Here is a 26,960-nt window from a genome sequence, read left to right on the forward strand (position 1 = left end):
TGTATTCAGCATTCAGCTTTGGTAGATAGATTCTGCTACACAGTAGACTCTGCCAAAGTGGTTCCATTAGACATTAGAGATTCTTGAAATATGGAAGATAGCTTGTGGATGCCACAACTGCTCTCATGGATCCCTTCAAGGTCTAAGGACACCAGTTAAGAATTTCTACTTAAAAGAAATGTGTTGTCTTCTGTCTTCAGTGAAAACAGGTAACTCTATCCCTCATAACATTCTTCCTTACTTCAGTTATTTTGACGCTGTCACGAATTCCTCTCTCAGCCCTGTTACTCCTGGACTGTGAAAACTTCCCTCACAGGTAATGCCCAGCTGAAGACTATGTGCTCACCTGAGGCCCCTTTGTGTGATGGGGACCCTGAGGCTCAGAGCCTTATGTGATCATAGTGGGCGTTGGTGTGACCCATAACCACATCCTCTATAACACACGACCTCTGTCTTCAGTGTCAGGTAGAAAGGGAGGCAGAGCGGGGTCAGAAAGACACACGATTTGGGGTAGACAGACCTAGGTCTGGGCATGAATCTGGCCACTCTCTGGTGTAAACCTGGGACGTGTAACTAACAAGGACAGTTGTCCAGTCCCATCCATGAGCCCGTGACTAACGCCGCTTTTCTAAACCCAGCACCTTCCTTCCTCGTGGTTGAAAGGAGCGATTAGAACGAAATCAACATTCCTGACCATGCCCATCAGGTCCCACCTGAACAGAGATTCTCCTGAGCTTGTCTCCCCTACCCTCTCCTTTGCTCCCCGGTTGCATGGGTCCCCTTTCTTCCCCTGCACACAGCAAGCATGGTGGCTTTTCAGAGCCTGTGCCCCTGCTGGTCTTAAACGTCATCCCCCTTGGAGTGCCCTTCACTGCCCAACTCTCACAAAGCAGGCCCTTCCCCGCTTTTCTCTATCCCATTAGCCGATTGAACGTTCTTTAAGCAGATAGCATTATGTGACATTTGCTTACGTGTTTATTGCCCTTCATAACTAGAACAAAAGATCCATAAGGACAGTAATGATGTTTCTTATCCATTAGTCTATTCCCCAGCACCTAGCATAGTCCCCGGTACAGAGTAGGTGCTCAATAAATGTTTGAGGAATGAATGATAGAGGTCCCAGTCAAAGAGTGTGCTGGCCCAGATTCACCTATCACTGATTGCCTTTGGGAAAAAAAAATGAAAGCCCAGGTCCCACTCATCATAGTTTGATACCCTTCCCCTCCTGAGCCCAGGATCAGCAATTGTGATGACTGGTGATCATCCACTGACCCCTGAACTCAGCGCTAAGATGCCCACTCGTCTGAGGACCCGGCATCTCTCTTACCTCATTTCAACAAATCCATGTCGTGAATTTTCTGTTCCACACAACTTGTGCTGATGCTTCACGGTGAAACACCACGACACCAAGAAGATTGTTTAACTTGTCAAAAATGAAAACTGTTGGCTGTAGTAAATGCAAACCTGGACCTGAAGGCTCTTCAAGGCCCAGATGCTGTCCCTTCCAGCTCTGTGGACTCTGGGGGCTAAGACAGGATCAAAGGGGAAGCCACCCAGCCAGACCAACAGTGCATGATCACAGGACACTGGGGCTGCCCAGCCTGGCTAGGGCAAGAAGCCCCGGTCTGTTCCTTGTGCCAAGTGGCCTTGGGCCAGCAGCTTCAAATGACTCCAACAGCTTTACCGGGAAGAAGAAGGGGCTTCATTGGTTGGAAGCCCTCAGATTTAAAAAACAAGAGGTATCAGTGGTTTTGTCTTTTCCCGGAAAGTGTGAGTTCCTTGGGTATCCACTACCATGTTTTTGCTTTGCTAACTGCAGTGCTGGTCAATATTTGCAAGTGGTCCGGAAACAATGGAGATGTGGAGAAGCTGTAAGTGTTCATCCAACAGAAAACTTCAATACATAGGTTTCGTCTGACAGAAAATGAACCAAAATGATGCAATCGACTCTAATAGACCAGAGAATTTTAAAGATGGCTTGGCGCAGGCCCTAGACACTGACATAAAAATGGGCCTCGAATACCCTCTGATTATTCACAGCTTTGATCCTAAAGCACCTATTCCAACCCATCGGTGAACCGGAACCCAAATGGCCGGATCCCCCAGGCTTCTGGAAAGACCTCTCTCCCATCAGAACATAACCTTGCCTTTCCTCTTGGAAATCCCACTGCCATGGGCTCTCATGTCAACATTCATCCCAGTCCCAGGGGCGGAGCCAGACAGAGAAGGAATCATCCACGCCCAATCCCATCTGAACCAGCTGTTCAGAACTCCGCGGAGTTCACTGCAGCCATGAGGTCGGGCTGCATCTAGTGATGACTAGGAACACCCCGCTGGGCCCCAGAAGCGCCAGGAGAGATCCTGGCTCAGGGTCCCTGTGTGCCCTTTGGCCAGTGTGGACACCTAGTGTCTGTGTGACATGGCTAGTATCCACCCATGGTTTCTACCTCAAAGACTCCTGGTGAGGAGATGGTGACGCTGACCCTGGGGCAGGAGCACACAGGCATCAGGTTGAGGCTCTGGGGGCTCATGGAGCCCACCTGGGTTTCAAAAGCCTTGGCTCTGCAGAGCTGCAGTGAGCCAATGCACACAGCTGGGCTCAGTTGGCAGATCAGGCCGGAACAGAACACAAGGAATGCTGAAGCCACAAAAACAAGAATAAGGAACGTAGCATGAGAGCCTGGAAGGAGCATGGAGGCCATAGCAATTAGCGTTGGCCCACTAGTGAGGCTTTTGGGGTCCCGTGCTGCCGCTCTAAGTGGCAATGGCCTGACAATGGTTCTTTAGAGACCTCTGATACTTAAACCTTTGATTATATCCACTTTCTTAGGATCACAGTTTATACTCTTATTATGGTGTAGTGTTCATTCAGTGACCTAAAAGGGCTCTAGGTCAGAGAATGTACAAAACAAATGGTATATAGCTAACAGATGAGGACTTATTTTTAAAAAATGTGAATTATTTGCCAACATTTTACATTGAGAAATCGCACATAAAAATCCATATTTACAACTCTCTTGAGAAAGGCGAAGTTCTGACAAAGGCGAGCCTGTAGTCCAGCCTGGCAACACCCGGCCAGTGCTCAGAGCAGTCACCCCTTTGCTGAGGGCACAGGCTCTAGGTTCATTGCTACCCACCTGGCCTGCTTCCTCCTTTAAGCTGCTGGCCTGACAGGAATTCGAGTTTGAGACCCCTGAACTCAGCACTTAGTGCACCAAACCGTGGGTGCCTATGTGGTGGCGAAACATTAATTGTTGTAGTAGCTGATGTAATTGTTGAGGGTTTGTTGTTGAAGATTCTATGCAGTACAATGCCCATTTCAGGGAGACAACATATGCATAGATCTTCATTGCATGAGCTTTAAACCAACAGAAAGATCAGCACAGGTTGATTTTGTAAAACACTGCGAAAATTCAAAGTGACAATGACTGATGGGGTATAGGAACAGGGGCTCCATAAAGAAAGTGGGAGACCATAAATTGGAAGTTCATTGCTCACTGTCACACAGGGAATGAAAGACACAGCCTGCAGCCTACCGACGCTGATACGAGGTGGACAGAGGCAGCCAGCCCCTCCTGGGTTTTTGTTGTCCGGGGATATCCATGAAGAGCAGAATCTCTGACCCTAAAGTCTGACCTCATGTCAACTCAGGATGGCCCTCGGAGGGACAATTTTTGAGCACTTAGTATGTACTGGCATTGAATGAGCCACTTCACCTACACTGGTCCATAGAAGAGGCAAACAGTGCAGACTTGGAGTGTGGGCTCGTAGTTGGCTGACTGGGTTCAAATATTGGCTCATGCCTTACAAGCTGTCTGAACTTGGACATCCAAGCTCTTTAAAATTTCCTTTTCCCAACCTATAAAAGGGAAAACTGATGGAATCTACTATATTAGGAGGATTCAGGGTTTAGCAGAGTGGCTGGCTTATAGTAAATATACAGTAAGTAACTATTATTACTAAGTTTCTTTTTATCAAGTGAGGAAACTAAAAATCAAATAGGGTAAGCAACTTGCCGCAGATGGTACTCACACCCAGCTTCATCTGCATAAGGATGTCTGTGGTTCTGCCACCTTCTCTCCACTGATATCTTAGGTCTTCTTGGACAAAGAGTAGAGATCCTAAATGAAAAAGAGAGAAAGAATAATGCCTTCAAAGCACAGCACTAAATCATTCCTGGCTTCTGGAACTTTTTTTTTCCCCTTCAATCCCATTGTCCTACCCGGCAGTGAAGCCATTTTCCTTGCACAAGTTAAGCCCACTTCTCCGTGGAAAGACAATGTCATCCATCCCAGACACAAGTCATGCTTAATAGAGAATGGCAGGCCAGGGTCATCCGCAAAGCCGCATGGAGCTCAGCCAGGCCTCCCACATGGAAGGCGAGCTCACTGCCGCTCAACCCCACACCTCCTGGACACTCTCCAGGAACGAGTGACAGGTCCTGCCATGTGGGCAGCTGAAGGCATGGGGGCGGTGGGAATAGTACAGGAGATGGAAGAAACATCGGAGACGAGCAAAAGCCAGACAGATGGCATGGCCTCACTGTAGGTGGCGAGGAAACCACAGCAGCAAGCTGGCTAAACGGGCATATGCATGGCTGAAAGGACCAGGAGAGGGCAAACAAAGTCAAGTCCCAAAGGCACCAGCTTGGTGAAGAACAACCGCAGCCAGGAAACTAAAGGAGACGTTCATGGACCAGTGACGAATCAAACTCCAGTGGTGTGAGCAGCTTGGGACTGATGGGGAAGGGGGATACGGGACAGAAGTGGAATCATCAGAAACACGGAGCAGGCAGACGTTTAGAGTAGGAGCCAGAAGCCAGCCTGGCCGGGTCTAAAAAATCCCGAACAAGAGACCACTAACCCAGGGACGGCGGGCGGAGTTAGGAAGCCTAAATGCACTAACACCAAGGGGTCTCTGATGTCTCAACAAGGGTGAGGGACCAGATGGATTTCTGTCGGAAGCAGTCACCATCCCACTTCTCCGAGAAGCCACTGTTAATGGGCATATGCACATATATACAAACATGCCAGTATATACATACACACACATACATATTCTCAGATATTCAAAACAGGATTAGGCTACACGTATTGAACATATTATCCAATATTTTTTCACTCAACTGGATCAGGGACATCTTTCAATGTCAGTGAATTGACTGCCGCACGATCATTGCTGTATTCCATCATGTATGTGAACCACAACTGACTTAGCCACTCTCTACTGCAGGGCATGTATGGTGGGGTTGGATGCTTTTTCACTGCTATAAGCCATACTGTTATTATCATTGGTTTCCTTGGAATTAATTCCTGGATGTAGACTTGGTGAATCAAAGGGCAGAGGAATTTTTAAATCTTTTACTGTATAAGAAAAAAGGGGGGGAGGCGGAGGCTAAACCACTTTACATTCTCACCAGCAGTGTGAAAAGGCAGTTTTCTACACACCCTTCCCAACACTATATATTATCATTACTTTGCCAATTTGCTAAGAAAAAAAAATGCCATGCCAGTTGTCTATCTGCAGTCCTCTGCTTACTACAGAGACTGAACATTTTTATAAGTGTATCCGTAGCCAAGTGCAAGGTTAATCCCCCTACAGGAAGATGTCATTGAAAGGGGTGGATAAAACGGGTTGGCTGGCTGCTCAGACCCGGCCTCAGAGAGAGATTCCTTCTTCACACTCGCAGATTCTATCATGGGTTCAAGGGGCTGCACCTCAGCTTTGCAAATGCAAAACCTGACTTCTTCTATTCACCCAACTGTGTTCTCACTCTGGGAAAAGATGTTTGCTAAGAAAATTCACGGGAGATGGGTTGTTACGCCAGGATGCTAATGTATCAACTTACAATAAAGAAGTATAATCTTTCCAACAATGGGAATATTCATGTCTGAGAAACTAGGATACTCCCTTCTGGAAAACAAACTAGGAATCCAGTTACTTGACGAATAAAAACATATCCCCAGAGACAGAGACGAGCAGCAAGACAGCATTTCTAGAGACCAGAATACATCTGCAGGCAGATTCAGAGTCCACCGCGCCAGTGAATTCTATCTCTAGCTCCACATGTCTTCAGGACAGTTACTGTCACCAAGCCCATCCAGAGATCAACTCCCTTCCCAGACGTGGCCAGGAGAGGGTCTGTGGCTGTGGACGACCCACATGATGATCCAGCTAACGACTTCAGGTCCAGTCACCTCCTGCTCTCACCTACAAAGTTAATCAGTCACACATGGGCACAAAGCCAAGAGCCTCCACTGACGCCCTGCTCTAACCTTCTGGGCCAATCAACCAACAATCTGTATCCTCTCTCTATCTTGGTCTGTCTCTTCTGTCTATCTAGGTCTTGGTCTTTGTCTCTGTCTCTCTGCCTCTGTCTGTCTGTCTCTCACACACACACACAAACACACACACTCTCTCTCTCTCTCCCCGTATTTTTGTTTTCTCATACCGTGGTCCAAATGTTTTCTATTTTGCTTTAGCTGTCTTTTATTGCATGAATCCACGTTTTGTCTCCCCACCTTGTACCTGTCTGAGACCACCCACTGGTTCTCAAATTAGGATGTATGTACCCTGGAGGGTTCACCAAGGCTGGCCCAGAGTCATACCTGGAGCCAGAGGATAAACATGGCTCATCTATGAAAACTCATTTTTCTAAATGTTACATAATTTTAAACATTTTGAAAGTAGATATGCAGCAGAATACAAAATGAATGAGTTCTTCATAGCAAATATAATTTTTGAAAAAAAAAAAAGACACAGAAAGTCCATGTTGCCTACAATTGCTGATTAAACTCCTAACCAGTCCTCAGCCTCCCGCACCCACACCCCACCATGGGAGGGCTATGCACCCCAGTCCTGTGCCTCTTAAGAACACTTTGGTGGGAAAGTTTAGGAAGCACTAGCTATCCCTTGGGATAAAGGATAAGAGCAAAAATCAGACCTGGGGTCAGACAGACCTGAGGTCAGAGAGCCCTGGGGTCAGATAGACCTGAGGTCAGATAGCCCTGAGGTCAGATAGACCTGAGGTCAGATGGACCTGGGGTCAGATAGCCCTGAGGTCAGATAGATCTGGGGTCAGACAGACCTGGGGTCAGATAGACCTGGGGTCAGACAGACCTGAGGTCAGATAGACCTGGGGTCATAGAGAACTGAGGTCAGATAGACCTGGAGTCAGATAGACCTGGGGTCATAGAGACCTGGGGTCAGATAGACCTGGGGTCATAGAGACCTGGGGTCAGAGAGACCTGGGGTCAGATAGACCTGAAGTCAGATAGACCTGGGGTCAGATAGACCTGAAGTCAGATAGCCCTGAGGTCAGATAGACCTGGGGTCAGACAGATCTGGGCTCAGACAGACCTGTGGTCAGATAGCCCTGAGGTCAGATAGACCTGGGGTCATATAGAACTGAGGTCAGATAGACCCGGGGTCAGATAGACCTGGGGTCATAGAGACCTGGGGTCAGATAGACCTGAAGTCAGATAGACCTGGGGTCAGATAGACCTGGGGTCAGATAGACCTGAAGTCAGATAGCCCTGAGGTCAGATAGACCTGGGGTCAGACAGACCTGGGCTCAGACAGACCTGGGGTCAGATAGACCTGGGGTCAGAGCTGGCTTAGAAAACAGCACCCCCTTTACTAGTTGGGTGCCTTCGAGTGAGTCATTAACTACCTCTAAGCTTCAATTTCCTCATTTGCTAAATGGGATAATAACAAAATAATTGATGGAATGTTTGATTGTCGTGAGAGTCTATAAAATTTGCAAAGCTGATTTTTAAAAATTGATTTGTAACCCATCACAGCTTAGCTCTTGGGCTTCCATTTCTGCTGATTGTGGAAAATATTTCACCCTTCAGCGTAACATAACTTGGTCTTTTCTAATTCAAGACTTACTTTGGGGGTAAAGACTGACTTAAATTCAAGGTTCACCCCTCAACCTTCTGGGAGGCATCTGTGTACAAGGGGATTCTTCATGGTATTGAGATGGTGTGGTGTCCATCTAGTCAGCCCTCACCTCCCTCCGCTGGAGTTCACCTCTCTGCTGGTCCACGTGTTGGGTGGGTTCACCTCAGCCACAGCCGCAGCCTGGGCCAGCAGGAGGGAGACAGGCCTCCTTGTTCCATACCTGGGTTGATCTAATATGGGTGGCCTCTGCTACTGTGCCTTGTTCTAGGTGGCGTGCTGCTTTCCTTAGCAGCACTCAGCTGTCTCCCAGCCTTTCAGTGTGTAGACCCTCAGGGAGGTAGCCAGGGCTCCCTGTAGCTGCATCCAGGGGCACAGGACCTCCAGGGCATGCACCTTGGTGTCTCAGTCATGCATCTCCCAGGGCAGCACACTGGCACTCATTCCCGGACTGACGTTCACACTTTCTCCACTCAAAGGGCTGGTGTCTTTGTAAAGCCTAGTAGATATTCTTCCAAGGGTGGGAGAATACAATCAACTACAATCAACTCCAAGAACAACCTGGAACTCCAGGCAGGATGCAGGACCTTTGAGATCAGCTCTGAGCCCCAAGCTATTCAAATAGCAGTTGCACAGCAAATAAAAGTCATCATGTATTACCAGTACAAGAAGAATATGATAAAATTAAATAGAAGTCTTGTGATCGAAAGTGAAATAGCTACTGCCAAAAAAGACAGAGAACACTTCTAAACTTGAAACATATACAAATCACGCCTTGAAATTGACTCTTATCTCTAGGTATCGTGAGAATTAACTAATGTTGCACTCCTGGAGAATATAAGTGATATATAAATGCTAAACAATTTACATTTGCCTAACCACTTAGCATGCATGCCGAAATACTGTGCAATACTGATCTTCTAGAAGATGAATCCCCCCTAAAAGCAAACGACTTCCACAGTGGCTTGATAAATGACAAGGAAATAGCAGTTTTATGACTCTCATACTGATGTTCTGTGCTACGATGGAACAAATATTAAAAGAGAAAAATCTATCTTTATCTCCAGGATAAGATTATGGTGCCTGGGTAGCTGGTACTTTCTGAAGAAGGCCATACCAACCGAACAGCTTTCCCTGAAGGCACTGGCACAGGAAGAAATGGGTTTGCTATTTCGGTGAACATTTCATGAACACTTAGATGCTAGTGCTGTGCTACATGTTGGGAATACAAAGGTAAATAAAGTGATTCCTGCCCTGAGGTCGCTTGCCCTCACTTGATATTTTGCCTTTGTCCTTTCTCTATCTTGCCGTCCCCGGGACTCTCCCAGTCTCCCCAAACTCAACAACCTGGCAGTCATCCGGCACCCCTCCTTATCCCTCAAGTGCCAAATCCAATTAGTCACCAAGACCCAGGGTCCCTCCCACTTGGTTGAGAGTGGCCTCTGAGGCCATAACTCCCTGACACTTCCAGGCTGCCTTGGCACTGGAGAAGGCCCTGAGGCACAGAAGCAAGGAGGACCTGAAGCTGTCCTCTATAGCCATGGCTGAAATCCCAAGTAGACCCAGGGATGTGATAAGGGGCACCCAAGTATCTGCTCTACCAGTTGTGCTACTCAAAGAGGACCACCGAGCAGAGAGATGACGAAAGGAACATTCAGTGGGGAGACAGTGAGGATAAGGACGGATGGAGGAAAAAAGAGAAAGAAAGATGGTAGGAACATGGACAGGAAGGAGACGGAAAAGGGAAAGAGTCCAGAAACCAAGTGAGAGGGAACAGTTAGGACCCCAGGAAAAGCTCAGTCCCTCTGCTGATGAACGAAGAGCAGAGAGCAGATTTTCAGACAAATGGGATAATGCCACTTAATGAAATAGGGTTAGGAGCTCTTAGAGGCCTCCGGTATTAATTCAAGCAGAGTAATGGAGGTGGCAGTCAGGAGGGTATTAGGAAACACAGTTGAAAAAAAGACACTGGGTTTCACCCCCAAATACGGTCATATTCTGAACAGAAGAATCTGAGAATCTTCAGTTTGAAATGTGCAACTTCAAGGAAGAATAAGCAAAGGCAATGACCTGGCTCGTATGTCCCACAACGACTGGCAACCTCTACTGCTAGAAAAAGTGTCTTCCTGCAATGGTCTGAGATTCCTAACGAAATGTGACTGGGGGGTGAGAGTGGGGGAGGGAGCTGGCACCTGGAAGTTCTCTCTCCTCCAAAACCACCTTTCTCATCAGCTCACGGATGCCTGTAGTTCCAGTTTTGTTGGTGGAAGGGAAGAAATGAGTGACCGGGTGTTGAATGCCGATCCCATGCTAGCTCTATGCCAGGGGATTTACATACATTAACTCGTTTACTCCTCATGGTACCCTCTGAGGTAAAGATGTCTAACCCCCATTTCACAGATGAGAAGATTAAAGCTGGGAGTGGTTAAGAAACACTTCCTATATCACACAGCTAATAAGAGGCAGAGCCACAACTCCAGCTCTGTCTTTCTGTACCAATGTCCCCAGTCTTTCCCCTGCACCATGTTGTGTCCGTCGGGCTTAACACTTTACCTCCTGGGAACAATGGCAATACCCCTAAAAAGAATCACACACTTTTAGACGTCACTAGCTTTGCTCGTTCATTCAATACCTGTCTATTTAGCATTTCGTTGGATTCATTCATTCACCAGGTATTTACAGAGTCTGACTAATGTGTCAGGCGCTATGCTTTGGGGATAGTACAGTGAATGACCAGCTGTGATCCCTGTACCCTGGTGGGGAAAAGGGACACAAGACAATTAAATAAAAGAATTACAAATTGCAAATTTGGAATGTACTATGAAGGAAATAAACAGGAGGCTGGGTCAAAGGGAAATAGGGGAAGGGTGGCCCACATCGGAAGTGACATTCAAGACAAGCTCTGTCGAATGAGAGGCTCAGGCATGGTGCTGGGAGAAAGGGATTCCAAGCAGCAGAAATAACCCATGAAAAGATATGGAGCATGAAACAAGCTTAAAGAAAGCTCAACTGACTGGACAATGGTGAGTACAGGAAGCAGGCGTGTGCAAGGTGCTTGAGAACAGGCGGGGCCCCATCCTGCAGGGCTTTGTGTGCTCTTTGGGGACTCTGGGTTTTGTGCTGTGTGCAAAGGAAGCCGTGAAGGATTATGACCGGAGAAGGAATGTGATCCAATTATGTTTCTGAAAGATTTCTCCGGCTGCACATGGAAAACAGACTCTCAGAGGTCAATGGTAGAGACAGGGAGAACTGTTAAGGAGGCTGCTGGAGTGTTCTAGAAAAGAGACCAAGAGGGTCTGGATTAGAGTGGTGGCAATAGAGGCGGACGGGAGTGGCTGGCTCTGAGATCCTCTGGAGGCTGAACCAAAAGGACATGCTCACAGATCAGGTAGGGGAAGTGAAGACAGAGGTGACTACTGGGTTTCTGCTGGGGAAATTAGATGGATGATGGAGTCGTTACTGAGGTCGTAGCTCACAAAGGTCACAGAGCTAAGTAAGGGGGAGGATTGGGACTTCCCTGGCGGTCCAGTGGTTCAGACTCCACGCTCCCAATGCAGGGGGCACAGGCTCAATCCCTGGCTGGGGAACTAAGATCCTGCATGCTCCACGGCCCGGCAATCCAATCAATCAATGTAGGCAGTGTGATTCCCCAGGCACACTCACCACAAAGGCATCTGCCTCTAGCTGGCGACAGAGACGGGTAGCTCATTCCCTTATTACTCTCCTTGGCCCTTTCCTGCCTAACTTACTGCTCTCCCTCATCCCCACAGACGTCCTTGCTCAGGACCTGGGATGGCTCTCCTCCCTGCACTGACCTTGTCCAACATGGTGATGATGCTCAGAGAGGCAACTCTCACGGTGTTGAGATTTCACATCCCCTCCACCCCCTCACAGCTACAAGGTTAACATTACCAGCACCCTAAACCTTGCTCCAAATCCCCATAGGTGCCCCGACTCCAAAACCTGGGCTGGGAATATTTAATCTTCATTTTAAACCAGACACTGATCAGATCAAACTCAGGTACTTTGGACGTAGGTTGACATGGCAGAAGAGCAAAGGGAGTAATCACTGCTGATAAAACGGAGAAAATGGAAGAAAAAGCTCTTTTAGCTTAAATTGTTTCCTATAAAACAGTTTTGAAGGTAAAAGGTACTATCTTCTTGTCAGTGTCAACATTTCTCTCGCTGGGTAAGTGAAATTATGTTTCTGTCAATGATGAAATCTCTCCAAAAGGGAGGTGACATTTTGCTTGGGTTCTGGCAAGGAAAGACTGGGTCTAATGAAACTGGTAACTACACGGACGCATAAAAGAACATTTGCATAGGAGGCAAGCAAACATCACCCCATTTCTACTGTCTGCAATGAGTGTACGCCCAGAACTCTTAAACCCTGCCTACGCTAATATGGCTCAATTGATTTGATGAGTATTTTTCACTGAATTTCTGCCTGGTGTTTGGGTTAGAGATAGAGCCAGAGACTGTATGCTACTGCTTTCTCTCTATCACCTATTATCCAAACTCATCGCTTGACTGTCAGCGGCCAATATTCAGATGCCTTTGCTATCTGCCCCATAACCTCGAGCAGCGCCACCTTGCTGATCCAACCAGAGCCATAGTCTATCACCTGTTCATCTGAGCTCAGTTGTATCACAAAATCAAAACCAGTATAAGAGATGCCAGATCCTGCATGAGAATTCAATATTCAAGGCTCCTGATCTGAGGAGGCACTGGTTTTCCAGCTGCACTTCCTCTCCCTCTGTGTGATGGATGGCATGCCATCTGAGCCCATGAGAGTTAATGCCCTCACCTCTAAGTAGGAATCCCTAAGACCTACAGCTACAAAAAGGAACCAGAGGAACTGCTTTGAAGGGTTAAAAGCAATTCCCTCCTGGAGGAGAGAACCAAGGCCCCTTTATTTCATAGTTGCTGAGCTGAAGCCTGCAGTTTTCTTGGCATCTAGCGTGAGCTTGTGCCCAGAAAACCAGAAATGACAAATAGAAGCAGAATCACAGCTTGGGCACACATTAATATGTTTGGACTCAGAAGAGGTAGAATTCTCTAAGATATTAAGGGGCATTTTTGTCCCACCTTAGAGTACAGCTCTGACGCTCTTCTCAGATCTTTTCATGGTTGATTCTTCTCAAACTAACAGTTGATCTAAGTCATGGGCGCATTTTGGAAAGTTGTAAATGTGGAGCTCGAACCAAGCTAAAATTGCACATGTATGAGAAACAGAAAAGGCTGGAACAAACAAGTGAAGGAGAATTCAGAGGGAAGAGTTTAACCATGTCCACGGATCCATCCAAAGAATATAAGCAAGTGCCACTTTTATTCCCAGTCACCCAAACGAATATTGGGAATTGAAATTAAAAAGCATTTTTTCTAAATTATGCCATTATACAAAGCATCATCACATTTTCTCCCACTTCTGTCCTCTCCCTCTTTCCCCACCCTACCCTGCCTCTAAATAAATCAAATTTCCAACGTAAGATGTGGCCGATGATAATACGCAACATTATTCTGCGAGCCATCAAGACAGAAAAAAATGCTGCCAATTCAACCCTGACACACACCTTGGTTTCAGAGATGTTGAAATGTGAAAAAAGGGCTCATCTTAAAATCTATGAACCACAGCATACACACAGGCGCACATGCGCGCGCACGCACACACGCACATCATACGCGTCCGTGAATTCCTCTAAGCAAGGGTAGAAAAATTGTCATCAAGAACCGATTTTCCAAACAGGCTAGATTTGTGCCGCCCCTTAAAAGGAGGGTGTGGGGAATTTGAACTTTATTTTATGGCATACATTTGCTGCCTGAAGACAACTCGGAACACCATTGACAGATAATGGACCACATTTCATATCTGAGAAATGTCTTATTTTTAAAACTGAAAGCAGAGAAAGTCATTAGGTTTGCTTTCACTCTTGCCACAGAACGGCAGGGCAATTTTCATCATACCTACTCCTTTTTTTTTTCTTCATTTTCCATTTTCCTCTTCTCTCTTACATTCGCCTTTATTCTTGTTTTTTTTTTTTTTTTTTTTTACTTGAAATCTAGTTTAGGTGTCTCCATATCTCATTAATGTGGTCTGCCTCAAAGGTCCTTAATAATAACTTATTGTACATGTTTATTACACTTGATAGGAAGTAATTTTATTGAAGCCCCTTTTGTTTCCTCGTTTGCTGATAATCTTGTGTCTCCACACCGGTAATACTGTCCCTAAGAAATTAGTATTTTTAGCATTATTCTTGTTTGTTATAACCAGGGAGATGATAATGAGAATTCATGAGGCTGCAAAACAGGCACAGTGACTCCATCTCTAAAACAGCCCAGTGCCTAACTGTAACGAAGATGTTTTGTACTTATTTGGCATAATATTCCTGACACCTAATAGTGGTCATTTTCTCTCCAACACTAAGGATTTGTTTAGATCGATTACTCATTGCATTGGTTGTTTGTTAAAGCCTTATCTAGGCCACTCATACAAAAGGGGGGGTGCCAATTAATTGAAGTTTAATCATTCATCAAGTCAACATTTATTAAGTGCCCGATCTTTTCCCAGACATTCTAGCAGGCACTGCGGATAGGTCTTGGCAGAAAACGGAAACATATCCGAATTAAAAATAGCCCAATGTATTTGTCCCTTCCAGCTGCTATAACAGAATACCACAGACTGGGTAGCTTATAAAGGATAAACACAGTTCAGGAGGCTAGAAGTCTGAGATCAGGGTGCCATGGTCCGATGAGGGCTTTCTTCTGGGTCACAGACTTCTTGTTGTATCTTCACATGGCAGAAGGGGCTAGGGAGCTCTATGGGATCTTTATGAGAGCATTAATCCCATTCATGAAGCCTCACCCTCATCATCTAATCACTTCCCAAAGGCCCCAACTTCTATCACCATCGCATTGTGCATTAGAATTCAAAACGTGAATTTTGAGGGGAAACAAACATTCAGAGACCATAGCATCCAACAACCTCCAGACAGTTAAACTTAGCACTGTCCCTTCTAAATTTCCTCCATCTGATGAGCAATTATCACCTCCTTCTCTGGATTCCTGTTGCCCTCAACTAAGACAGCTCGAGCCTGTGCCACAAAATATATCCTTAATAAAAAAGGAAAAACGGAAGCATCATTTAGAGGCATAGCTTATTCCATTCTTTATGTCTTCTGCTTCATTTCTCTGAGGTCTTCAGACAAAAACTAGAACATGTTTCAACTTTACTTTAACCATATATTATGGAAAATTTCAAACATATAAAGTAGAAAGACTAGACTATGAACCCCAAGTACTTATTCCCAGCTTCAGTAATTATCAACAATTCTGCCATTTTTATTTCATCTCTGCCTTCCACCTTTTTTCATATTGGATTTCAAAACCCAGATCTCCTACCATTTCACCCATAAATACTTCAGCATGTATTTCTGAATGATTGGGATTTTTTTCTCTTTTTAACTTCACCATAATGCCATTATCTCATTCAACACACTTAACAAGAATTTCTAATTATCACCTCATAACCACCCTTATTTTTCCCCGATTGTCTCAAAAATGTATTTTTATAGTCAATTTGTTGAAATCAGCCTCCAAAGTTTGCAAATAGCATTTGTTTGATTAGTCTTTTAAGTCTCTTTCAGTCCAAAACCGTTTTCTCTCCCTTTCTTCTCCATGCCATTTATGGACAAATGACAAATTGGTCATTTGTCCAGTGGTTGAATGCATCCTCGTGGTGTCATCCAACATGTTCCCCTTTCCTCTGTATTTTCTATAAACTGGTAGTTGGATCTAGAGATTTGATTCCATCTAGGTTCAATATTTTTAGCAACAAGATGTTATGGACCATGCTGTGGTGTCCTATTGCATCACATCAGGAGGCACAGAATGTCTGGTTGTTGCACTTTTTGTGATAATCAATGAGTTCAGGTGATGTCAACCTGATTCACCCACTAAAAAGCCTCCCCATGAACTTTCACCTAGTGTTTGTGTAGCCATTGATAATCATTGCCTAGAGCCACTATTCCATCAGAGATTTTTCCAGTTAATCAATCATTTCATGTCACAAGTATACCACAGAGTGAAATAACTTACCCTGGTATTGATTAAACTAAATCAGAAAAAACTACGGTTAAAACAGTTTTTAAAGCACTGAAACACACTTGAGACTGTTATCTAAAAAATAAATAAATAAAAGTAGGAGAGTTCAACCTATAGATGTCTCCTCCTCTTTTGGAAACAAAAACTCCATTTTAACTGAAAATTTCCTAGACCACCTACTTGATAGCACTTGCCTTTTAATACCTATTGATTAGGAAGATGTAGATGATGAAAAGCTTCTAAATTCAGTGACCCACTAAACAGATGTCTAGTATATTAATCATAGCAGTAGTCTACACATCCCTGAACTATAGCAAAGCATGTGTCCTAAGGATAAAACATAATTTTAAATTATTCAAGCTGCAATCTTTCCCCCTTCTGTCTTACATCCCAAACCATGCCCTCTAAGGAGCTGATCACTGGTGGGACTGGTGGAAGGAAAACTTCTTCAGGCTGAGTGTCACAAAAAGTCTGTGGGAGCTTACAGAGAGCAAAGAACAAGATTTTCTGGACAATGTGCAACAACGCGGATGGACCTAGAGATTATTATACTAAGCACAGTAAGTCAGAAAGAGAAAGATAAATACCATATGTATATGTGGAATCTAACATATGACACAAATGAACTTATCTACAAAACAGAAACAGACTCACAGACATAGAGGACAGACTGATGGTTGCCAAGGGGGAGGGAGGGTGGGGGAGGAAGGGATTGGGAGTTTGGGATTAGAAGATGCAAACTAGTATATAGAGCATGGACAAAGAACAAGGTCTTACTGTGTAGCACAAGCAACTCTATTCAATATCCTGTGATAAACCATAATGGAAAAGAATATAAAAAAGAATGTACATATGTGTATAACTGAATCACTTTGCTGTACGGCAGAAATTAACGTAACATTGTAAATCAACTATACGGCAATAAAATTTTCAAAAATTAAAATTAAAAAAATTTAAAAAGATTTTCTGGCCAGATTTTCTCCCCTCTTCACCCTTTGATATTTTCAAAAGAGAATGCAGAAGGCTCACATTCCTATTCCAATTACTTACATTGGAATTCCACATACTTACATACGTATGTGTCAGATATGGTGTTGATTCAGTCAACAATGTTTTCTTACAGATCTACAGCTCGAGGCAGCCCTCTTTTCTTCCCCCACTGGGGTCCACAGTCCAGCAACTTCCCTATATGGGTCTCTGGTACTTTGGTTCCAAACACTTCAACCATAGGCTCTACTGCCATCACCATCCTGCGATAATATTAAGACTACTCTCCATAAATCTAGAGGCAAACAAGTATGGTCCCCCAGAGAAGGGCACCTTCTAAGCTAGAAGTTGGTTCCCCAAGACCAACTAGATAGCCCACAGTAGCATCAGTCCTAGTGGCCATCAAGGTAAGGAGGACAGACTGATGGTTGCCAAGGGGGACCAGTGGCCTACTCTCCTGCTGAGGCCAGAAGCACACACGGTGCAATTGCCTGGTTAGGCTGACTGCTCACAGACAAGATAGGAGGCTAATCTGGCCATTGACCTAAACTCTGATGTTTGCAGCACACACTCATAGGGGCCCCAGACTCAAGCCTTCTTCCTCTGTATAACAGGCCATTTGATATTTCTGCTGACATTCTTCACTCAAAGGTATTTTATTCCAGATGTCATGAAGTGAAACTTTTGAAATTGTGAAGCGACTTGTTGCAAGCAGAGCTGGCTTTGCAGAGATGCTGAGATGAGGACCAGCTTCTATCCATCGATCAGAAAGAATCTGCAAAACATCTTAGATGAAAGACAGCTACGAAAAGGGCTGGGGAGGCCGAGCGGACCTGAGTAGAATGCTGAGGATGGCAGCTAAACAGGGACTCCAGCTCCAATTCTGTTATGGAGCACTTTTCCCAATATTCAAAAACCAGAGGGGACAACTTGCCATGATCCAAAGGGCTGAGTCTACTCTCTTCATCAAGCCTTGCCCAATATTCCTCTTAACATGTTTTTAGAACTGCTCAACCAGAACATACGCCTAAAATGCAAATCGGGGGGAGGGGGGGAAATAAAGTATCATGTTGTCACTGATTCCAGCCTATTTTAAAAAATATTTTATTCCTTTTTAAAATAAATTTATTTATTTTATTTATTTATTTTTGGCTGCGTTGGGTCTTCGTTGCTGTGCGCAGGCTTTTCTCTAGTTGCATTGAGCGGGGGCTACTCTTCATCGCGGTGCGTGGGCTTCTCTTTGCGGTAGCTTCTCTTGTTGTGGAGCATGGGCTCTAGGCGTGCAGGCTTCAGTAGCTGTAGCACGTGGGCTTCAGTAGCTGTGGCTCACGGGCTGTAGAGCACAGGCTCAGTAGCTGTGGCTCATGGGCTTAGTTGCTCCATGGCATGTGGGATCTTCCCGGACCAGGGCTCGAACCCATGTCCCCTGCATTGGCAAGTGGATTCTTAACCACTGAGCCACCAGGGAAGCCCTGATTCCAGCCTTGAGGAATGAATCCTGACAAGAGCCACGTAGCGTTTTCTTAGAGAACCACTGTGTCCTCCTCCTTGCCTCTTCCAAATGAAACTGGACAGTAATAAAGTCAGGCTCAGCATTCATTCATTCATTCACTCAACATTTAATGGACAGCCCTATGCTAGGAGGTACAGCGATGAACAGGACAGATTGCTGGTCCACGATTTCCTGACCTAACCAGCGATATCGAAAGCTATGCCACTAACCTCAGAGCCTCACGGTAGGACGATGCTACAGGAGAAGTGAGTCTCTCGTGCTGTGGATGCAGCATTCTAACTGTTCAGTGGGCCGTGAGGGAAAGCTATTCAGGGGCAGGCCTTTGGAGTCTTGATGTTTGCTTCTGATGTTTTGCAGCTGCAGGTGTGGCCCTGGAATAAGAAGAGGCTGGATTCTACTTACCCTGCAAGAAACTCCATGTCTCAGCTTTCTGGGTTTTCTGTGGTCAAAGCTCTTGCCCAAGAAGGGCAGTCACCCGAGGAGAATGATTCCTGTAAAAAGAAGAGAGCGACTTAACCGAAGCTAAGACCTCCTCCCCAGGAGGACTGTAGAGGAAGAAAGAGGAAAGGTGACTCTTAACAAAGATCTATTGCGGATGGGTGCAGGACAGCAAAGATGCGATGAGAAAGCTCAAGTCCAGGTCCTATTTTATTAATTAAAATTTTTATTGCAGTACTTGTAGATTTACATGCATTGTAAGAAATACTACAGAGAAAATCCCCTGTATGCTTTTCCCAGCTTCCCCCAAAGGCAACATCTTGCAAAATCACACTCTACTGTCACAAACAGGATATTGACAGTCATATAATCCACCAGACTTATTCCAATTTCCCAGTTCTACTTGTACTCATTTTTGTGTGTGTCTATAAAGTTCTATACAATTTCATCACCTGTGTAGATTCATGTATTCACCTCAACAGGAAAGAAAATGCGCAGCTCCAACACCAGAGGATCCCTCATCCTGCCCTTTTATGACCACAACCATCTCCCCTAACGACCACTAAACCTGTCTTCCATTTCTATTATCGTGGTCTGATTGTTATATAAATGGAATCCACGATACTGGCTTCTTGGGATTGGCTTTTTTTGCTCAACATAATGCCCTGGCTATTTGTCCAAGTTGTGTGTGTATCAACAGTTTATTCTTTTCATTTCTGAGTAGTATTCTATGGCATGGATGCACCATAGTTGAACCCTTTACCTGTTGAAGGGCATTTGGGCTGTTTCCCATTTGGGTCTATTATGAGTGAAGCTGCTATGAACGTTCGTTTCCGGTTTTTCCAATGCTGAGGGACGTAAAATTTAGAGTCTACATTCTGGGACAGACCCCAGTGGTAAACGGCCACTGAGTGTTGGGCTCACTGTGCACGGGCAGGCTGTGGAGGTAAAGCATTTCCACCCCTTAGATGCTGGGCTAGCTGCTGAGTCCCGGAGCTTCAAGGCCCATCACCATGTGGCCCCTGGTCAGCATGAGGACTGGATTGGAGGAGCCTCAACAGCGCTGGCAGGAAAGAACGCCAGGTGTCCCCTGCTGCTCAGTGTGGCTTCTCCAACCAGCAAGTGCCTGGGCAGTGGCCGCAATGCAGATTCCTGGGCCCAACCCCAGAAATTCTGATTGGGTCAGTTCAAGGTGAGCCCAGCAATCTGCATTTATATCAAGCAAACCAGGTGCGCCTCCCTTGGCTCCTCCCCCTTCCTGGTGTTCACACTTTTGTGTAATCTCCACTTCAGTGTGGGTGGGACCTGCGACTCGATTCTCAGCCAATAGAATATGACACAGGTGATTAGGTTATGTTATAAAAGACTCCATCTGGCTAGGAGACGTGCTCTAGAGACACTCCATGCTGGCTCGATGAAGTAAGTAAAAACCGCCGGTCTGGCCCCTAGGAGCTGCGGCAGCCTCCAGCCTCCATCACCAAGAAGTCATGACGCTCAGCCTGACAACCACACCTACCTGCGTGAGCTTGGAGGTGGATTCTCCCACAGCCCAGCAGTCAACATCTTGACTGCAGCCTCATGAGAAAACAAGCAGAGTGGTGCAGACACTGTGAAAAACAGTATGGAGGTTCCTCAAAAAACTAAAAATAGAGTTGCCATATGATCCAGCAATCCCACTCCTGGGCATATGCCTGGACAAAACTACAATTCAAAAAGATACATGCACCCCAATGTTCACAGTAGTATTATTCACAATAGCCAAGACATGGAAACAACCTAAATGTCCATCAACAGACGAATGGATAAAGAAGATGTGGGGTGTGTGTGTGTGTGTGTGTGTGTGTGTATATATATATATAGATATAGATATAGATATATAGATATAGATATATATCATGGAGTACTACTCGGCCATAAAAAAGAATGAAATAACGCCATTTGCAGCAACATGGATGCAACTAGAGATTATTATACTAAGTGAAGTAAGTCAGAAACCAAGAAGAGGATACAGCTGAGCCCTGCCCGGACTCCTGACCCACAGGAGATAACAAATACAGGTCGTTTTAAGCTCCAAAATTTGTGGTGCTTTGTTACACAATAGAAAATGAATACATCATGTGTTAGGAACTGAATGTTTGGGGCCTTGCATTATTCATCGGTTGAGATCGAATCCCCAGTGTGATGGTATTTGGAAGTGGGTCTTTGGGAAGTGATTAGGTCCTGAGGGCAGAACCCTCATGAATGGGATTAGTGCCTTACAAAAAGAGGCCAGAAACATAACTGGCCTTCTTTCAGCCATATGAGGATACAATGAGACGTCATCAGTCTACAACCCAGAAGGATCTAAGACAGAACCCTGCTGGCACCCTGATCTTATACTTCCAGTCTCCAGGACTGTGAGAAATAAATGTTCATTGTTTAAGCCACCCAGTCTACGGTATTTTGCTATAGAAGCCCGAGCTGACTAGACACCAGGTGAATTCTGCTGGCTCTTGCCACGGAGAAAGTATCAAAATCTCATTCTCACATATAATGGAATAGAACAAGGAAATAACTTGATGTCAAAAGCACCCGACTCTGCCATTTACTGGTATAAACTTGGGTAACTTCTTCAGATCTCAGTTGCTTCATCTATGAAATGGAAATAAAAATAACTTCCTCATGGGAAAAAAATTTTCTACCCAGCAATAGATAACCAGTATACTGAGTGGTTCTGATGCAGAGTGGTGGGCCCTACCCTGGACTGTACCTTGAGAACCACAGACCAAACCAAGGTGGGGCTGAGCCTCAAGTAGAGGGCAGTAAAAACCTGCCTCAAACCAAACCCTACGGTCTTCTTTTTTTTTTTTTAAGAATCTGGAAAAAAAAATATTTATTTATTTTTTTACAACGGTGTGTTAGTTTCTGCTTTATAACAAAGAAGAACCTAGGGGTAAGACAGGAATAAAGACACAGACCTACGGTCTTCTTGACATGAAAGACCTGCTTGTCCCCTGGGGGGAACCCTTCAGTTCCTCAGAAGTACTTTGGAGTTTGATTAAGGACTGTCACCTGCCCCCAGGCTGCCATCTGACTCTCCCACCCAGAGGTGGCCCAAGACTCTACTTATGGAATCAAACAGCAGACACTTTGTAGTCTGTCTCCTTTTACCACTCTCTGAGGTAGTGGGGAGCTTCTGGAAAAACCTTTGGGGTCTTAAATGCCTCTACTAAGTTTTCTAGCATCTAATTGGTCACAGCATCAGCTTTTAAATGGCAAAAAGACGGACAGGTACAATTATGTGTATATAAACACATATATACATTTATTTGCCTTAGTATCTTCCTCTTCCTACACACAAACACACACAGAGGAATGCAAGCACCATAACATAAGGGCAGGGAATTTTTCTGTAGTGTTTAATGATGTATCTCCTGAGCCTGACAGGTATTTGTAGGAAGGAAGGAGGGAGGGAAGGAAGGCAAGAGAGGGAGGGAAGAAGGGGGTGGGGTGGGGGGAAAGCTAGACTAATCAATGAAATTAATCCAATATTAACGGATGATTATAGTCTCCTCCTTTCACACCCCAAAGAAGTAGTTAGGAGAAATATTCCAGGGCTGAATATGGTATGGGGATTCATATTCCGAAGGCAGTTGTCCATCCCCTTTCGGGAACAGCAGGGACATCTTAACTGCATGTTTATCTGTCATAAGATAGCCCTGGTGTCCTCCATCAGCCACAGTTTGCAGCCAATTGAAGACAGCACACATATGTTTAGAAAGCCCAGCAGTGACACACCACTGTTCACCCTGAGACTTCTGCTTGTGATAATCCACTTCCTGTCAAACAGTGGATGGCCCACTGGGGAAGGGCCTTGCTGACGCACGATAGCCATAACGGGCCAGTCTCTAAGGAGACCACCCAGTATGAAAGCTGATTAATAACAGAGTCAAGCCTGAGAAGAAAGCTTCTCTTTTTTTTTTTTTTTTTTTTTTTTGCTGTACGCGGGCCTCTCACCGTTGTGGCCTCTCCCTTTGCGGAGCACAGGCTCCGGACGCGCAGGCTCAGCGGCCATGGCTCACGGGCCCAGCCGCTCCGCGGCATGCGGGATCCTCCCAGACCGGGGCACGAACCCGTGTCCCCTGCATCGGCAGGCGGACTCTCAACCACTGCGCCACCAGGGAAGCCCGGGAAGTTTCTCTTTAACTTTCAATTTCCTACTCCGGCTGAAGACAGATGTGTAATTTGATTTCAACATGGCTTTCTGAAGCTCTAGATTTCTCGAGCAGTAAAACCAGCTTCGTGGCAATCTTTTTCCTCCTTCACCACTTCCTTAGCTTGGGGGATCAGATTCTTTCAAATCTGTCAGATTCAGACGAATCTGATGAGCTTCCTGCATTATTTATCCTCGAGTAAATGAGGAAAACCATTAACAGCTTGCCTCGGATCTCTTGGCAAATCTAACCACTGAGCACACTGATGTCCTGTTTAATCAAATAATTTATCTACACAGAATCAACATTTCTATTCATACTTCACATTAAAAAGAAGGAAAGCAAGGCACTGTCACACATTCTCTCCTTTAATTCTCAAGAGATATAAATTTGTTCTCCTCCCTCTTAAGAAAAACTTCTTAAATTGCTAGTGTTTCATTTGGAACCATCACCTCTCTTCGCTCTGGGAAGTGAGGGCAGAAGAAAGGGAAGGTACTGGAACATGCACTGACCGAGGTCTGCCTGGCATGTGCTGCCTGTGTGTGCACATGCCTGGGAGAAAAGGAAGGGTTCTGTCTTGCACCAGATACCTTCCCTGCACCTTCCCCAGGCTCCCCTATTTACCCGAGGTTCCAAATGAGAGATCACAGAGCAGCATTGAGGCAGGCTGTCTGCCTCCTGGGTTTTGGACAATGCGCTCTGACTCCCTGCCTCTGTACATTAACCAAAAAATATCAAGTGCTCATTATGTGTAAGGCACTGAATGACAAATATGTGAAGACAGAAGATCACCCAGTGGGGAGAAGGGAGTGACCCCGTGCCACACTCAGCGCTGGGCACTGACACACATTTTCCCCTTCAATTCTGACAAGATACAAATTTGTTCTCCCCTATTTAACCCATGCAGAAACTGACGCTCAGAGGAGTTAAGTAACTTGCCCAAGGTCACACAGCCAATAATGAACCCAAGCCCATCTTCTTCCTGCTACATCACAAATTATCCCTGGTCTGCTGACTATTAGCTACCGTTCTTCCCCATGTCTTTGTTCCCTCCATTCACAAACAGTCACCACTTTATCTGGGTTTTTCTTCTTTCTACTACTACAGGATTAGGGTTACTCTCTCCCCAGATAACTTCCAAAAGGGTTATTTTATGTTACTGCTAAATTCATCCAACAAGTGCGGCCAGATTTTGGGAGAATAGGGCGATTCATCATCAAAATATGCAATGTAAACACCACCCGGTACAGCTGTACACAATGTAGGATATGAATCTTTATGTCAAGAGCTGAAAAACAGCCGCATGGCACAGGGAGATCGGCTGGGTGCTTTGTGACCGCCTGGAGGGGTGGGATAGGGAGGGTGGGAGGGAGGGAGACGCAAGAGGGAAGAGATATGGGAACATAAGTATATGTATAACTGATTCACTTTGTTATAAAGCAGAAACTAACACACCATTGTAAAGCAATTATACCCCAATAAAGATGTTAAAAAAAAAAAGAGCTGAAAAACAAGTGTGTGACCCCCCTAAGAAGAACAAGTTTTGGTGGCACAAACCCTTCAAAACATAACTTTTATTTCTTCAATAGGGGTCTTTCCTTAAAACTGCAGAGATAAATAACCAAAGAAGCAAACAAATAAATGAATAAATCAATAAGGCTTCAAAGGAAGTAAGGACCACAGAGAAAAGCTAATGTGTTCTTTCTCTGCTGTCACTGATCAAATAAACAACGCTCTCTACCGCCGTGTGGCAGGGTGTCTCTTGCTCTCCTGTGCATTCACGCCTAAGAGCAATGACATTTGCTGATTACACCCATTTGGTTTTCAGAGGCCAAGGTGGACTGTATTTGCCTCTCCTATTAGCCTAGCAATACCTCCCTGTATTTTTTGCAGTAGATTTTCTGAACGGCAATAGGCTCTAATCAGTCTTCCTGGCTTCATTTCTCAGAATCTCACAGTCTCCTCAAGGAACATTTCAAACCTGACTTATCATCATTACCAGATGCTAAATAGTCACCAGATTGCATATTATTTATTACACCTAGTTCATGTCCCTGTTCTAGACTCATGGGTCGAATCACAGAGCATGTGAAAGACTGTCCCCACAATACGTCACGGAGACTCTACTATAATGCAGAGTCACATTTTGAAGGAAGCATTTCACCCCGCACGGAATAGCTCTGAACAGCAGCTGAGTCCTACGTCTCTTCAAGGCTCTGTCCCATATCCAGGCACAGGCTCCCAAGCGGCCCCTGAGCTGCACGCCTGTCGACGCAAACAGCAGTCACTTGCCCACCTCTCTCCAGCGGGGCCAAAGCACACCGCCACGTGCCCACCCCGCCCCGCCGTCTGCTGCTCTATCACAGAGCCTGGCAAGCAGCTGTAGGAGAAAGTGATTCCAGGTCATCCCTGTGTGGGCAGAAAGCACCCAAAGGTTACAGTGAGGTGAGAAGGGGTCACAGGACTACCCTTCTGGGACAAAACGACACTCCCACTTTGACCCATTCTATAGAACAAAGAGCCCCCAGTGGTGACCCTTTGAAGGACACAGGTTGCACCCTGCCTCCCTCAGGTCTCCCAATAGGCTAGCAGTGGCTTTCTATACCTCCCAGCCCCCTCCTCTCTCCCCCAAAGGAGGGAAACTCGCCTCAACCATGCACAAGTCATGGTGAAAGGGATTCCAGCTGAATTCTCTTCCAGGGAAATGTCTCTAACTTATCCAGGGTTTTATGCTCTAAGAAGACCTTTCAAAACCCTGACTGCCCAGGAAGCAGCTGTCTGATGTGGGTGGGGGGATAGAAGCAGGCTCAGCCAGGTCTAAAGACCCAGGAGACCAAGGATGCGTTCTGTATCACTCCAGGCGACAGAATTAGAACCAAGAAGTAGGTGAATGAAAGGTTTCTCCTCAATACAAGAAAGAACTCCAAACAGAGTTTGTCCCTTTTGGGACAGTCAGGCTTGTGGAAGGGCTAAACAAAGGTTAGGTAATAACTTCCAGGATGGTGCACGAGAGGCAAACCAGGAACCCGCTAAGACCTCTTCCACCTCGAGGTTGGTGTGACCCTGAGGGGCTATGCACATGAAACTCACAGGGCCACAGCATTCCACACCTGCAACGGATTTCTGAGTTCATCATGTCTAGAGGCTGCAAATGAGCACCCCCAAGTTGAATTCAGTCCAGGGGAAAACTTCATTTTGTTCAGAGTGCTGTTGGTTCACACAGGTTTATTGTTACATGCCATATATTTGAAAAGTAAATGATTTCATATAAACCTCTGGATTTTTCACCTTCTCTTTAAAAAGAAATTAGAAGATCTGGTCACATGAGGTCTGCTTTCAGCTTGAAGCTGACTAGTGGGCCATCCCCTTTAGATTGGGCTGTGCTCTGCCTCAGTCCCCACCATCCCCGATTGCCCCCCAGCCTCACAATAAAGTTGGTGTTCTCTTGGCTTTCTGTTTCATTGTTTTGTTTTCTTCCCAGTCCTCTTTATCCAGATGTATTTTCTGTCTTACCCCTGGGGCCAGGAGTGTTTGCCACTGCTGGCCTAGTGAAACCTTGATGAGTTGAGGCTCAGAGAAGTTAAGTGACTTGTCCAAGGTCACACAGCCAGCTAGTACAAAGCAAGGAACAGAACACAGGTTTTCTCATGGTCTAGTGCTCCTTCCACCTGGCCACACTGCCAGCCTAGGGATGGCTCATTTCTCTGGATTGATTCAACTATTTACATCGAGGGTGGGCAAACTGCCCCTCTGCACTTCCATTTAACATTTTCTAGGGATCAAGTTTCCACATTTTCCCTTAAAAAACCAATAATAATAGCAAAAAA

The sequence above is a fragment of the Delphinus delphis genome, chromosome 7 (genome assembly GCF_949987515.2).
Source record: "Delphinus delphis chromosome 7, mDelDel1.2, whole genome shotgun sequence".
Classification (NCBI taxonomy): domain Eukaryota; kingdom Metazoa; phylum Chordata; class Mammalia; order Artiodactyla; family Delphinidae; genus Delphinus; species Delphinus delphis.